The sequence below is a fragment of the Pseudophryne corroboree genome, chromosome 1, assembly GCF_028390025.1.
Source record: "Pseudophryne corroboree isolate aPseCor3 chromosome 1, aPseCor3.hap2, whole genome shotgun sequence".
In the NCBI taxonomy this organism is placed as follows: Eukaryota; Metazoa; Chordata; class Amphibia; order Anura; family Myobatrachidae; genus Pseudophryne; species Pseudophryne corroboree.
This window is the reverse complement of record NC_086444.1, coordinates 1,187,977,167-1,187,993,991: the sequence shown is the minus strand read 5'-3', so window position 1 is coordinate 1,187,993,991 and position 16,825 is coordinate 1,187,977,167. Positions and strand designations below refer to the sequence as shown.

Sequence of the window (16,825 nt, the reverse complement as noted above, 5' to 3'; positions counted from 1 at the left end):
GCAGCCATGCACCACTACAAAGACTGGCCGCAATGTAAAATTTAGCTATGCTGAAAATATGGCTTTGGTGCGGGATCTGATGAGGCATCATCGGCAGTTGTTTGGCCATGATGCTGCAAAGGTGTCGTCACGCAGGAAGAGTGTTCTGTGGGGGAAGGTCATTGCGGCTGTGACTAGTGAGGGTGTGGTGAGGCGGAACAAGGACACGTGCCGTAAGCGTTTTTACGACATAAAGCGCCGTGTCAAGGCGAAGATGGCCAAGGAGGCTAAATCGGCCCGCCAAACAGGGGGTGGACACCCCTTCCGTGCATCTTACCGAGATTTGGAGGAGCCTGTGAGTGCACTCATTCCGCAAGAAGTGGTTGGTGCCACTCATGTCCGGGATTTGGATCGGCCAAGGCAGGATGGTGAGTTATTTATGTTTACTTATAAACAATTTAATCATGTGTGCTTTGTCCTTAGTTGTCTGAAATGTCTTCTAGCTAATTGTGGTTGTCAGTTTGTTCATTCTTCTAATGTGTTGGTGATGTAGTGCAGGCCTGGCCAACCTGTGGCTCTCCAGCTGTTGTGAAACTACAAGTCCCATCATGCCTTGCCACAGTTTTGCTATTAGGGAATGCTAAAACTGTGGCAGGGCATGCTGGGATGTGTAGTTTCACTACATATGGAGAGCCACAGGTTGGCCAGGCCTGATGTACTTTGTTTTTGTTTTTTTATTATAAAAATCTTACTGGTTGCCTTGGAGTTTTTCTGGTGTTGTAAGTCAAAAGTAAATGTTTGTAGGTGTGTTTTCATGCTTTTAAAGTTTAATTTTTGAAACAAAGGTTTTTTTGTAAATACATTTCATATCATTTATGATTATTGTGTGTTGTTATGGGTTGCCCTTTGTGTGCTTGATGTGTTTTTGAATGCATATGTGGTTGTGATGTTTCTATTTTTACAAAGATATTTTTGACTAGTGTTTTATTATTAATTTGTAAAATTGAGACCTTAGCGTGCAATATTGTGGTTGTGTCAAGCTACGACGTTTTGTTTTTAAGTAGTATAATTGTTTGCATTATGCGCCTTTGTGTGTTGTATTTTTATAATAATTTATGCAATTTTAAAGAATACCAACCCAATGACGTCAGGCAGAAAAGCATAAGCATTGTTTAGTTTAATTCTCATCAGGTACCACATATGTTAACATCACAATAAGGAATTTGGGAAAAAATATCACCAAAACAGTATGTTCATAAGGACATTCTTCATATTTCTACAGTACATCAGAGAAGCAGCACAGCCAACACTGCCAAGAGATGCAGATGGTGGCAATGCCGGTAAGATTTAACTGTATACACATATTCTGCAAACACATAGAAACACAAAATGTTAATGATTATCTTATTACACAAGTTCTTCTTTGGCAAATCCACCTACACTAAGGCACCCATCAACGGGCTCGGTTAGTGTGGTAACAAGGCCACCCAAGAGACGCCGTCTTGAGGCTCCAGCACCAGCATCACCACCCCAACGCCGCATCTCCGTAGTGTCGGCCGTGCCACCACTAGTTCTTTTGGCCAGCCCCCAAAGTGAGGATCCACAATCCCCTCAGTTGTCTGGTGAGTAAACATAACAATTACGTGTAAATAAGTAAACAAACAGTGTTGTCAATTTATTAACCTGGAGAAGGCATAAGGATTTGAAAAAAAACTGATATGTGCAAGGTGATAAAGGCAGCAGTACAAAATAAACAAAACTGTTAATGTACATATTGGATCTGTTTGCCTTGTGCCTTTATTACCTTGCACATATCACTGCTTTTTCACTTCCTTATGCCTTCTCCATGTTTAGACATCTGCCCCACTGTTAGTACATAGAAAATATAATTAAACTAATGACCAGTCATCCTTGCAATAATCAACAACAAAAATCAGATGGTGTGAAGGTATTTTCAGATGGATAATTGTTGGCCATATCAACACATTTTTGACACAGAATTTTTGGCGTAAAAAAACAACATAAATGTTAAGTCTCATTCTATTGTTTTGCATGGCCAACAACAACACTTCTAAACATAGTGCACCGTAATACTTTTTCTACCATTGTTAATGTGTACATTTTAGGACACTATATTTGTTTAAGTTTTTGCCAGACCACTGACTGCCTTGAACAATGTATGAGTGTATTGGTAAACACATTTATTGTATTGTGTGTGTTGTTCCAAAGGATGGTACATTCCCAATATGTGAAAGTATTAATTTATATTTGTTGGAGTTCTTCGTGGTTGCACATTAATTGTGGCTCAGAGTCCAACAATTTCTTTAAAAAAAATCAACTGAGTAGTGAAGGATAGAAGCAACATATTTATACAAACAGATGAACAACATAGTCAAGTTTATGCCACAATCTATTGATCAATTACAACATGAATATTAAGAAGAAATGCGTGTTGACGTAAAGCTAGAGTAAGACCAATGCTAAAAAGTTACTAAACACTGGCTGTCTTCAACCCCATACAGAACCAGCCATCATGCCCGAGGATGCCCAGCCGGAAAGTGACCAGCAGGATACATACACTCTTCACCCACAACCCATAGATGATACCCAGACAACCACACCGCAGGACATACCCCAACCACCCCAAACATCCCACAGCCCCCAATTGAGCACAACACCAGGCCAGACACAAATGGACACTGAGTTTTGGAGCGGATGGGCCAAACAACAGGAACTGAACTATGCGTGCCTTACCCAACAAAGCCAATACCTGGCAAGTCTGCCCCATCATCTGCTAGACTGGCTCGAAACTCTGGCAGACTTATCGTTCAAGTGGGAAGAATAGCCAATACAATGGAACAGATGAGGGCAGACAACTGCCAAATGCAAACAAATCTCGTACGCATCATGGATAAGCAACAGCGCCAACAGCAATCCCTATTTCAGGTCATCCAACACAACCAAATTATCAATGAAAACATGTCCCGAATAATAGCAAGCCACACTACAGCTAATAAGCAACTCACTGCCAGCCTCAATATACTCAGCCAAAGCCTTAATGTTTTGGCATCACACCAAGTCAGCTCTAGCTCGGGACAACTACACCAAACCAGACCCCAGTTCAATCCCCAATTAGATGCTCCAGTAAAACCAGGAGCAACGAGCCAGCACAATCCTCGGCACCCAGCACACAACAAAGAAAAAAATAATGTGGCCTGCAGCTAATTTTTTGACTATTATAATATTATGTTGAGTTGTTGTGGCAAAAATGCCATTGTTGTAGGAAATAAATTGCTCACACAGAATATGTGTCTTGTTTAATTAGCTACAGAAACAACCTGTACATTAGTGTCTAGGACCAGATGTGTATTGTTAGAAATATATTGCCTGCCCCTAGGTGTCCTCAGCTCAACGTGTGGATAATCTCTGGCACCCAGAACATTGGCCATGGCCGCAAGATCAGATAAAGCTACCCTGCATGCCACTGCGACTCCTGCGTAGGGAAGCAGAGAGAGGGATGTATGCAGCCATCCAAGACATCCAAAACCTGAGTGGACAATCCAAAATTAAAGGTGAGTGTCATGACCTGTAATCAATACAATACTGTGTTCTATTACATTACAGAAGCACGACTTAGACATAGACGTGTATGTATGTTTAAACTCATCTGAATTAAATATTTCTAAAAGGTGGACTGTGAGATACTAATTACATTGCCAGTCACAGGCTGGAAAATGCCATTAGCCATAAAGTGCAACACAGCCAGGAGTTTGAGCAGGCCTGAGACAGAGAGAGAGAGCGTGCTGTCTCAGGGTCTAGGTTCAGTTTGACAAGGTCATACAGATGGAAAATGTTATTTACATTAAGTCGGAGCATCTGTATAACATGGTCATCAGCAAATGTGTTATCGTTTAAATGCACACTACAAAAACAAGCCATGGCCAGCCTACGCGGAACATGTACAACCTGCTTACCCTGTAGTTTTTCCTGGCCTGGGTTTATTGTAGCCTCATGGAGCAGTGTCAGGTATCCCCTAGCAAACAAGACAGCAGTACTACACACAGTACCATTTCAGATTGAGAGTGGTGAAAAATGTGTTGGGGCCCCTTTTAAAGGTCCAAAAAATCAGGTATGACTAATGTTGAATTGGCAACACATGTAAACACGCTTCTCAAAAGCAGGTCTACTTTTTTTAGGCTTTTTGTACGATTAGTATTTTTTCACGTCCGCACATGCATTTTCACGCTAGTGATTTCAAATACGAATGTTTAGTAAATAACCGTGTTCCATACCTAAACAGCCGCCTTTGACCGATGGTGTATTCATTCGTATTTTTTTATTGGACTTCCAAAAAAATACGAATGCCCTCATCACTGCCGTGATTTGAGTTTAGTAAATTTTCAAGATTACACTTTGAAGAAAAAACACCATCTCGGTCAAAATCGGGAGCTTAGTAAATATACCCCCATGTGTCTATTCTGGGAACTGAATTCTTTAGGGTGATTTCTGTTGCAAATGCCTCATTACTATCTATCTATCTATCTATATATCTATCGGACTGCCACTCACTTATATATTGAGTAATATCATTGTCAAGTTTTAAAAAAAATTACCTTTTTCTTACGTCTTATAAAAAAATATTTTTTGTATGTTTTTTTCTACACATTACATGCACCACGTGTGTCACTTGTGCCACCTATGTGCCTCCATATCTATTATTCTTGTTTTATTATTTTTTTATTTCTGGAGGCAGCCGTTAACCAGAACACACCACAATGTTTAAGAACAGAGGTCTGGAAAAAAGGAACACTCTCTGCCAACAGATTTTTAATGATGAGAATCCATGCACATCTCACACCATGACAACTGATGATGATATGGACACATTATTCTGGGATGCAGAAAGACTCTTGAAGAAAGAGATCATGGCATGGTGGGAGATCAAAGGTCTGGAACAATATATTGCAGTAAATAGGATCCCTAGAGGCCTGCGACTTATTAAGAGAGCAACATTTCGATTGGATAATCAGGAGTTCCTGAGGAAAAGGGATGAGATACTCACCAACTGTTCTATCAACATGATGAGATTAATTATCTCAGAAAAACCACCATCAAAGAAGACCTAAACAATAAGGAACAACATCTTGCATGCAATCAGAATAAAGAAAATTTCAAAGCAAATGATGCAACACTAACCAAGTAACTTGAGCATATCGAGGAAGAGGTAATTAAGGGCAAACAGAAGAAATTCCTCAGAGACAAGGAAGACTACCTACACAATAAAGTGAAAAATTGGAGTAGGTTTCAGGAAAGAAAGAATCACCATATTCCTGTATTCCAAGATCCAAGGACTACAATATGGAAGATTACTCCATACCAAAAGAAAACTTTTGCAGGATGATAAATGACAACAGATAAGTTTAATTCTCCACATATGAAAGCTCTACCCATAAGAAATAGATTCTCTGCACTACGGCATCTTAATCAAACAGTGATCCAGATTTTTTTATCCCCGGATGTAGACAATCCACAATCCATAAAGAAAGCTTCTTCAGGGAAAGATTCAAGGCCCAACCCCTTATGAAAAGAGGTTTCCCAGAAGAAGAGGGACAAGGGGCAGTGGCAGGATGAAACAACAAAAAGAAATATCTACAATAGTGGATCCAATGGAGAAGGGAATCTTCAATTTATCAAAACATCCTTTAAACACTGCAGACATTTCATTGCTCAGCAGAGGGCTAAAATTTTTGCCTAAGAATCAGATTAATCAATTTGAAACCTTTATTGACTTAAACAAATTTGTTAGGTCATTAACACTGAAGAGACATTTCACAAGAAAGATTTCTGAGACGCACACAATTCATCAGTAAAAATCAGGTTTATAAAGAAAGTCCAAATTCTACCTCATAGAGTCAAAGACGAACCACATAAATGTGTTTTACGAACTGGTGAAAAAGAACCTTTGTGAAGGAGAAATTGAAAATCAAAAACACTCTAACCACAAAAATGCAGAAAAAGAAGCTTTGAAGACCCTACGAGATAATAAAGATATTGTCATCAAGCAAGCGAACAAAGGGGAAGGCCTGGTGATAATGGACCAAGAAGAAAACATAAAAGAAGCTCTTTGCCTCCTTAAGGATGACTCCTCCTACAAGAGACTTCAACACGACCCAAGGAATATCTTTGTTGAAGAACTGAGATCGATGCTAGTACACTATCTCCACAATAATCCGCTTGAAAAATTTGAATTCCAATATTTGACGACACCCACTCCAGTTCTATTTTCTATAGAAAATTCATAAGTTGCTCAACATCCCACCAGGTAGACCGATTATTGCAGGTATCAACTCATTGACAGCTCATATGTCAGAATACATCAACATTTTTCTTCAAAAATATGTGGTACAACTACCTACATATCTCAAAGACACAGGCAGTGTGATAGATACTATATCAAATATAAAATTTATGGAATCCTATGTTTGGTTAACCATAGATGTCCAAACCTTGAACACTTGCATTGTTCACGAAAAAGACATATAAGCGTGCAGAAGGTTTTTGGTCAGAGATCCCGTGTTATCAACATCTCACTAGAATGCAATCTGTGACTTCATTAAATTTTTCCCCTGCCACAAGTACTTCAAGTTTGAAGATAACTTCTTCCTGCAAAGTCACTAAGAGTCATACCACTGACAACCTCTTAGAACAACTAAGGGCTGTCATAGCAAAATGGCTTACCCTGCTTGGATTTGTGATAAAACACCATAAATATTGTGACAGCATTACAGCTGAGTGAATTACAATACAAGCAATGCTTTGCTTACACAATCAACTCGGTGGTACAGAGTTTTTTAAGAAATGGCTGGGAATTGTAGGAGATGCTGTCTGTGGCCTGGAAAAAATAGTGACATCTGTAACAAGAGGTACTGTAGTAACAAGGTGGAATTCCAGCATTTTACGTGCTTTAGGCGATGGAGGAACAGCAAAAAGCCATCCAAAGCTACTCAGAAAAATAACATTGGAAGAGGAGGGGAAATGTACCTTACTGCAGCACAACAAGGTGCTGAAAGCATTCAAAGCAGTCAACTGGGAAGTGAAATCAGACACTTCCAACTTGAGTAAGGTGATTCTCCTAATTAGACTTTTGGAAAAGCAGTCTGAGAAATTGAAGGAGGATATGAAACAAAGTGATTCCAATAAGTAAGTTTGACTTGTGCAGTAGATCAAGTCCTTTATTCACTATATCAGTATCCAAGAGTTGTCAATAGCTTGAAATTGGATCACTATATTATAGCGACCGTTCCTGATCCTACTGTAGGTTTAAGTCATGTATCATGTCTTTCTTTCCAACTGACCCAGATCTTAAGAGATGCAAAGAGCTCCTTGTGAGCAATTTGGCAGATCAAATGGAAAATAGCACAACATCTTCTCCTTCAGTTTCTCCAGCAATTGCTGCTGCCAGGGAAAAAACCTCAGAATTCTCAAGACAACCAGTGGTAATGAAAATGAAATCTTGCCACTAGTGTACAGCTGTTAGATTAGCTGCCTTAAGCCTATTGGTAGCTTGTTTTCTGGGGACCCAAACAAACCAAGCACTTCAGCCACAAAAGTAGAATTCCCTGTTGCTTAAGTGCTTTGTTTATTAAACTGTGCATGCCTTTTTTAAATATCCAACATGAGGGTGGGTGGGAGAGACCAAGAATAATTCCATCTTGTACCACTTTTGTTTTTGCTATGGGCTGCATTCTTGGGGGACATTGGGGATGGTCCTATTATTTCAATGTCTTTTTGCCACTAGGTATCACCTTGCAGAGAATAAATATTTATTCAGTTCAGTCTCTGCCTTGGTCTTTCAAATAGTTACCTACCACCTGAGCTGGATTAAGGATGGGCCCTGGGGTTTTAGGACCCCAGGCCCTTTTTCTAAAAGGGCCCACCACCACAGATCAGACCTCCAATCTGCGGCACTGCAGTCCTGGGGTCTCCCCATAGAAGCTGATCAATGGCTCAGATGTCCAATGGTGTGTAGAGTAGTAGTCATTGGATAAGCTGCAGAGAAGAAGTGTGGAGCCAGCGAAGGGTGTGTGCTTGAACAAGCTTTTGCTCTCCTGTGTCATTAGCATCCTCTGCCAATAGCAGAGCAAAAAATAAGCTGGCTGTATTGTCTTTTTATCATCCTGCTAGCTGTTAAATTAGAATTTGTAGCCCTGTGTAGGGTTTGTAATGTGTGTACACATGTAAATATATATATATATATATATATATATATATGTATATATATAAGTAAATGAATGATCCGGTGGCACTCACGGCAAAGAAAACACAAGACAGCTCCAATAGGCCGATGTTTCAATGTTATTTCATCAACATTTTCATCAGCGCATAATACAATATACAAAGCTCACATACCTTTATACCTCCACTGATCCATCCATGTCTCCCGCCGTCTGTGCGCCACGCTCAATGAAATGACGTCATCATGGTGCGCCTGAACACCAGCAGTATGGAGGGATCAGAGCACCACAATTATACAAAGTGCAAAACGTGCTATATAATAAAAAATTAGAAAAGACACAAACATTAAAATTGCACATATCCACTATACAGAAGTTACACTATAGCGTCCTGCCTGTAACAATACAATACTATGATAGCAATATGATAGCAATCTACCAGAGAGCTTTAAGAAAATGTTACACATTTAAAGTTATATCAAGGACGATGTCCAATTAATACTAATATATGCCAATATTGCCCAAAGTGCATCTCCATTATCACTATAGGTATAACAATAATACCCTATAAGAAGCATGATAATCCTAACTGCTCGTTTAAACCACGGCCGGTCATTCAATCTGTCCCAGCTCTCGCAAGTTTACGTGATCAACATATAATGCCTGTCTACAAGAGAGGTAAAAATATCTGCAACTATGTGGTGAAATCGGATATACAATTTCCACCTTTAGTGGACATGCAAAGTAAATCATTCTTGAATAAGCAGCTCAAAGGCTGCTTCAAATGCCTTGGCTGCACTACATGCAGCCACATGATTGCAGGCGATGCATTTCATCACCCTTACACCGGCAAAAAATGTAATATTCGACACAGAGTCACTTGTAGCACTAAGTTTGTCATCTATCTCCTCAGTTGCCAATGTGGTCTCCACTACGTGGGCAAAACTGAAAGTACGTTTAAAGAACGTATGGCCAATCACCGTTCATCGATAAGGGCCACTCTTTTGTCAGGTAAAAGTGATTTACCGGTCCCCAGACACTTTGCTGAAGCCCGCCACTCTTTAGCGACCTTAAGCCATCGTATAATCGACCACATCCCCCCGCAAAAATGAGGGGGGGGTGATCGTGGTCTCCGGTTATTGCAAGCAGAATCCAAGTGGATTTTTCTACTGGACACATTGTCCCCCCGTGGTTTAAACGAGCAGTTAGGATTATCATGCTTCTTATAGGGTATTATTGTTATGCATATAGTGATAATGGAGATGCACTTTGGGCAATATTGGCTTATATTAGTATTAATTGGACATCGTCCTTAAAATAATTTTAAATTGTAAAATTTTCTGAAAGCTCTCTGGTAGATTGATATTGTATTGCTGTCACAGTATTGTATTGTTACAGGCAGGACGCTACAGTGTAACTTCTGTATAGTGGGGATATGTGCAATTTTAATGTTTGTGTCTCTTCTCCTTTTTTATTATATAGCACGTTTTGCACTTTGTGTAATTGTGGTGCTCTGATCCCTCCATACTGCTGGTGTCCGGACGCACCGTTATGACGTCATTTCATTGAGCGTGGCGCACGGACGGCGGGAGACATGGACGGATCAGTGGAGATATAAAGGTATGTGAGCTTTGTATATTGTATTATGCGCTGATGAAAATGTTGATGAAATAACATTGAAACGTCGGCCTATTGGAGCTGTCTTGTGTTTTCTTTACCGTGAGTGCCGCCGGATCATTCATTTACATGTGTGGGGAACCGTGCAAGGTTCTTTATGGAAGGCACTGGCTGCTACTGCATGTTTGATTTGGGAAGGATTGTCGCTTGACTGCTTTTCTATATATATATATATATATATATATATATTTATGTTGTAATGTCCACACTCACTGTTTCCAAGTTACATGTGGTGGTGCTCTATAAAGGGTTGAAAGGCAAATTAATAAACAAATACAGGTATAGGCACTCACCACAATTTCACCATCACATTTTTATTGTAACTCACTGGTACTTCATCCCTGAATGATTATGTCAACATTTTGGTCCCTTCTTGACCTTTGTCAAGACCAACAACACACATTCAGATAGTCATCCTGGAGCCCATCTGAATGTGTGTTGTTGGACTTGACAAAGGTCCAGAAGGGACCGAAATGTTGACATAATCATGAGATGCTATCTCCAAGGATGAAGTACCTGTGAGTTACAATAAAACTGTGATGGTGAAATTGTGGTGAATGCCTATACCTGTAGCCATTTATATACATATATTTATATATGTTTGTGTGTGACACACACACACACACACACACACACACACACACACACACACACACACATATATATATATATATATATATATATATATGCAAAGAAATATGTTGCGCAGAGTCCATACAGGTCCTTATTATGGCTTCCAAAGCAAGTTCTTTGTCCCTATTATAGATGTTTAGTGCTGCCTCCTCTGGTTTCAACCTTACCACAGCTTCATCAAACATATGTAAAATACAGAAAGTGAGGGGCGCGCCAGGTGAACATAAAAGTATCAATGATTTAATGACAAAGTAAAAGGTTCACATACATCTATGAAAGAAATCATCAGCCTCACGCTCCTCCTGCGATACCTCCGGATGGCTCACAGTGTAAATGCTGTATGGCTGGTAGCAGCAGCGGCTCTGGCTCCAGGTCTCCTGCTACCAGAACAATTGTCTGCAGTGTATTAAAGCGTTTCCCGGCCTCAGATCTCCGCTCTTCACGGGCACAGACTTTGATGTCTGTCAGCTTCAGTCCACAGGCCACGCCCAACCGGTTTTGTCATTAGACTTCATCAGGGGTGTGTGGCCAAGCTAGCAACTGCTCAGTAATTATGATCATTTTAATCTACTATGCAAATTAGCACATTTATACAGTCTTTAACCCATTAGTATAATACAAGTTCACTAACTATTAAAACAACATTTCATAATAGTAACAATTAAAAATACATACATATTTATAATTTAGCAGCTGCAGCGGTAGCATGTAAAACATCCATATTCTAGGACAAGGGGGGTATTGTTATTTTATATAAATCTAATTATTTGGAAGAAGCTTTTAGACTGTTAAATGATGTCATTACCTATGTTGAATTAGAGGCTGATCCTACTACAAAAATAGTAGAGGAGATAAAAAGTCTTCTAGAAGATTGGTACAGTATATTAAAGTATGTATTAGCAGAGAGGAAATAGGTTAAATTTCTAATTCTACCCCCAGAATGATGATTTTTTATTTTCTTACAAAGATCCACAAGAGGTTGGATCAACCTTCAGGTTGACCTATAATAGCGGGAATTAATTCAGCAACATGCAGACTTTTGGAATATGTTGATATTTACATTAAAAAATGTTCGTTTTATAAAGTCAAATGTTAAGGATTCTACATATATATTAAAATTGTTGGATTATTTTAGAGGGGAATGAAGAAGATAGCTGGTATACAATTGATGTTGAATCGTTGTATATGAGTATTCCACATAAGAGTGGTCTTGAAACTATTATGTACTTTTTAGAAAAGGATGAAACCATAAGTGCTGGGCAGCACGGATGGTGTAATGGTTAGCATCACTGCCTCACATCACTGAGGTCATGGGTTCGATTCCCACCATGGCCCTAACTATGCAGAGTTTGTATATTCTCACGTACTTGCGTGGGTTTCCTCGGGTGCTCCGGTTTCCTCCCACAATCCAGAAATATACTGGTAGGTTAATTGGCTCCCAACAAAATTAACACTAGCGTAAATGTTTCTGTGTGTACATGTGATAGGGAATATAGATTGTAAGCTCCACTGGGGCAGATACTGATGTGAATGGACAAATATTCTCTGTAAAGCGCTGTGGAATATGTGGACACTATATAAATAACTGCTAATAATAATAAGTGAAGACATGAGAATGTCTAATTTTGAAGTCTATTGATTATGTTTTGAAAAATATTTTTTACAAATTTCAGGGTAAATATTATGACCAACAGAGCAGTTGTGCAATGGGTACTACCTGTGTGCCGAGCTGTGTGAATTTATATTTATGTAAATGGGAATGTGAGGTTATTTTTAATAATAATATTTTTAAGAGTCATATTGTAGAATTTACTAGATTCATAGACGATATCCTACTAATATGGAAAGGAAATATAAAAACCAATTTGAAGAGTTTATGATCTATTTGAATAGTAATACATATAACTTGAGATTTACCTCACATTTCTAGACAGATAAAATTGAAATTTTAGACCTAGATCTAGATACAAGTTTGTGGAGTCCTGGCAATAAAATTAACACATATACATATATAAAAAGGTGGAAAGTAACAATTACATACACTATGATAGCTGTCTCTTGAAAAAAATGGGTGACTAATATCCCATATTCTTAATTTATTTGGTTGAAAAGGAACTCTGGAGATGTTTCAATGTATGAGAAACAGGCTGATCTGTATAGATAATGTTTTTTTGTAAAGAAGTACCCTAAATAATTGATAGATAGATGCAAAAAGAGAACAGATAAACTAGATAGAAAAAAGCTTCTGGTATAGAAAGAGAAGAAAAGGATAATTGATAAACCATTTGTTCCTTTTATTGCAGGTTATAATGTTAAAGGTAAGAATATAAAGAACATATTGAAGAAACATTGGGATGTATAAATTCTGGATCCGCTGCTAAAAGGAGTTTTACCTGAAATTCCACATGTTATCTATAGAAAAGCAAGAACTTTGAAATATATACTTGCCCCAATAACTTACCTCTTGTGAACGAGACAAAATGGTTTAGTAGTATTAATGGAAGTTTTCCCTGTAACCACTGTAAAATATGTTACTATATGCATAAGGATCGTAAAAAGGTTTGGAGTATAGATAAGACAATATCATGGGACATCAAAAGTTTTATTACCTTCCAGACAAAATGTATAGTTTACTTATTGTAATGTGAATGTGGAGCTCGCTATGTGGCAAAGACTAAACGTCAACTGAAAATAAGAATATTAGAGCATACACGCAGCATATTCAATAAGGTTAATAATCGCAGTGTCCCTAGACATTTTTCAAGTTGTGGAGGGGGTAATTTAAATAAATTCAGCTTTAGAGCTATTGAATATGTGGTCCTTGATGATAGGGGTGGAGATGTTTTAAAAAGATTAAGTAGGAGGGAGAATTATTGGATCCATCCATTGAAAACTATGAATCCGGATGGTTTGAACGAAAATTATGACATCACCCCTTTCTTGCACTAGACACGGATGTATGACATTTTTGGTTGGCAGAGCAATGTTGTCTGAACCATAGGTTACTTTGCACTGCCTTAAGGTGAATGTCAGAATCCGGAGAAAGTGTAGAATGTGTTGTCCTAACTTGAAGTTCAAAACAATGGGAAGTATTATATGGTAATTAAAGAGCTGTTGATTGAAGGGCTAGGGAGTCTCAATAAATATTATTAGTGTTCATTGTATGTTTTTTTTTTCAGTCTGTTTTTAGAAAGTTTTTTATTGAATAAAAAGTTTTTTTATTGAATAAAATGTATCTTTGTACACCAAGAGATCAGTTTCAATATAAACAGCCTGAGTGGTTAAGTTTGTTACAAGGTTTGGTTATTATATGTTATAATATAAATGTACATAATGATGGGGTTAATAGACTGCTGGTTAAATGGGCTATGTATTATATACTATAGAATGTGGATGTATTATATGCTACCGCTGCCGCTGGTAAATGATAAATATGTATGTATTTTTAATTGTTACTATTATGAAATGTTTTTTAATAGTTAATGAACTTGTTTTATACTAATGGGTTAAAGAATGTGTAAATGTGCTAATTTGCATAGTAGATTAAAATAATCATAAATACTGAGCAGTTACTAGCTTGGCCACACACCCCTGATGAAGTCTAATGACGAAACCGCCTTGCTGTGGCCTGTGGACTGAAGCGGGCAGACATCATAGTCTGTGTCCGTGGAGAGCGGAGATCTGAGACCGGGAAACACTTTAATGCACTGCAGACAAGCATTCTTCTTGCAGGAGACCTGGAGCCGGTGCCGCTGTTGCTACCAGCCGTACAGTGTTTACACTGTGAGCCATCCGGAGGTATCACAGGAGGAGCTTGAGGCTGATGATTTCTTTCAAAGATGTATTTGAACATTTTACTTTGTCATTAAATCATTGATACTTTTACATTCACCTGGTGCCTAGTGCACCCCTCACTTTATGTCTTACTCTTTATGACAGAAAGTGAGTCTTTATCAAGTTCTTGATAAGGGTGGAGACACCAAAACTTTGAACCTGATTTGAACCGACTCACTCTGATATTTCTGTAGCATGTACCCAAATGGATTATTTGATTCATAAGTTTGTTATGAGGGGGTATCCCCATAAGAAACTATTGGCTATTAAAGAATAAGTGCTACGGCTAGATAGGGAAGTCCTGCTTTTAAAGACCAATAAAAAATAGTAGATAATAAACTCCCCTGGGTGAACAAATATAACCAGTTATCACCTTCTATTAGTAGAATTGCTAAATCTAAATGGCCTCTATTATCATTGGACAGTTTTTTACAGATTACAGATACTCAATTGATGCCATATTATTCACGTGACAGAAATCTTCAAGACAATCTAGTTAGGGTGGATGTTACTATTAGAGATAATATGCCCAAACACTTTTTGTCCACTAAGAAAACAGGATGTTTTCAATGTCCATGTACCAACTGTTGCTTCCTCCTAATGGGTGATGAATTTTCTCACCCCCATACTAGGTAGAAATATAAGATCAAATACCATCTTACATGTAACAGTACTTATGTGATATATCAAATTGTATGTCCTTGTGGGCTCTCATATGTGGGCAAAACTCAGTGCAAATTTAAGGAAAGGAAGTTGGGTCATCGTTCTACTATTAGAACTGCATTGTTAAGTGGGACAAGCGAACAACCTGTTGCATGTCACTTTGTGGAAGCACGGCATAATCTTGCTTTCTTGAGGTATAGAATGATAGACCATGTTCCATTGCCCGTGAGAGGAGGGGATCGTAATTTAATGTTACTTAAATGTGAAGCATGGTGGATCCACCGTTTGGATGTGATTTCACCTAGAGGTCTTAATGAAAACCTTTCTCTTTCATATTTGTAAAATTTAATTTTTTTAGGTATATACAGTATAGGCATAGAGTGTCCTCTATATTTTATATCGTTTGTGGCCTGTGACCGTTATACTTGTGTAGGATTTTTCAGTTCACTTATACAAGAATTTGTATATCATCATGTTATTTATCATGCTTTCTATCTTTATCTTCCAGCGTCCTCTGTCTGTATGTTATGTGTTGTTATGTTGCTATGGTGAGGGTTGCACTGACGTCAGTCCCGCGACGCTATGGCTGTGTGGGATGATGTCATCAATGGTGGACACCGGATGGGCAAGCCAATCACACAAGACAGTTCACTGGGTGATATGTTGTATAAAGGTGAGATCGTTTTTGTATACCTGACTTTTGTATCTTGAAAATAGTGTATTAACACTGAAATGTTGATTGCATTACTGTGCATGTATATTCTTTTGCTCTTCGAGTGCTGCACCTTTGGATCATATATATATATATATATATATATACTCACAGCAGAAAGGAGAGCACTCCCAATGAAATAAATGACAATCCCGGTGCCCGCGGTAGGAGTTTCCAGACGAAAATCCAATATACACACAGGTGGTCCAAAGCACACGGTCAATAACCAAGGCAAATACAGCAGATAGACTGCAACGTTTCGATATTTTAATATATCGTCATCAGGCACAATAAAACATACAAACAAAAAACTGACCTTATATCCCCTAGCACCCACATGGCGAGGGCTGACTCCGGAAACAGGGGGACGGCACCAACAAATGACGTCATCACCACCCGTCCGTTGCTAAGACCACAAGCCAAACAAACCATTAAAAACAAACAGTAAAAAAGAACATTGGCAGAGGGTAAATGCAAGAACATATAGAACATGATATGTTACATTTAGAAACAAAGTACTTATATAAACTACAAAAGACACAGAAAGCACCACACAGAATTACAATTATAGCGTTTAAATACATGCAGAGACACCAGAATACTCGTTCAAGCCTCTGGGTGATAAAGTTTGTAAGCGGTGAATCCACCGCGCTTCACATTTCAGCAACTTAGATGCACGATCACCCCTCCTCAGATTAATCGGTACATGATCAATGATCATGTACCGTAATGTTGCCAAGCTATGGCCCGCCTGCATAAAGTGACGGGCAACAGGTTGGTCACTCTGTTTAGTAGAAATGGCCTGCCTAATAGCATACCGATGTGTAGCCATGCGTTCTCTTAAAGTCCGCTCAGTTTTCCCTACATAACTAAGTCCGCAGGGACATGTAATCAAATATACAATGTAACGTGTAGTGCACGTTACCCGATGTTTAATAAAGAATTTCTTACCGCTGTAGGGATGGCAGAAACTGTCACCCACAAGCAGGGAGCGACAGATGGTGCAATCCAGACAGCGGTAACATCCGTTCCTACGTTTTAGAAAATTATCATGAGCGGTTTGTATTTGATCCATACCGGTGATATCTGTACG

At 38.7% G+C, this 16,825-nt stretch overlaps 1 protein-coding gene across 3 annotated transcripts in view; it reads right to left on the bottom strand.

Moving 5' to 3' along the window:
• Positions 1-700: 700 nt before the first annotated feature.
• Positions 701-16,825, bottom strand: part of LOC135014379 (extracellular calcium-sensing receptor-like) — a 365,092-nt gene continuing 348,967 nt past the window's right edge. For all 3 annotated transcript variants that reach the window (XR_010213028.1, XR_010213071.1, XR_010213049.1), the window contains one exon: positions 701-1,598. The gene's annotated coding sequence lies outside the window, so the exon portion shown is untranslated. The remainder of the gene's footprint in view (positions 1,599-16,825) is intronic.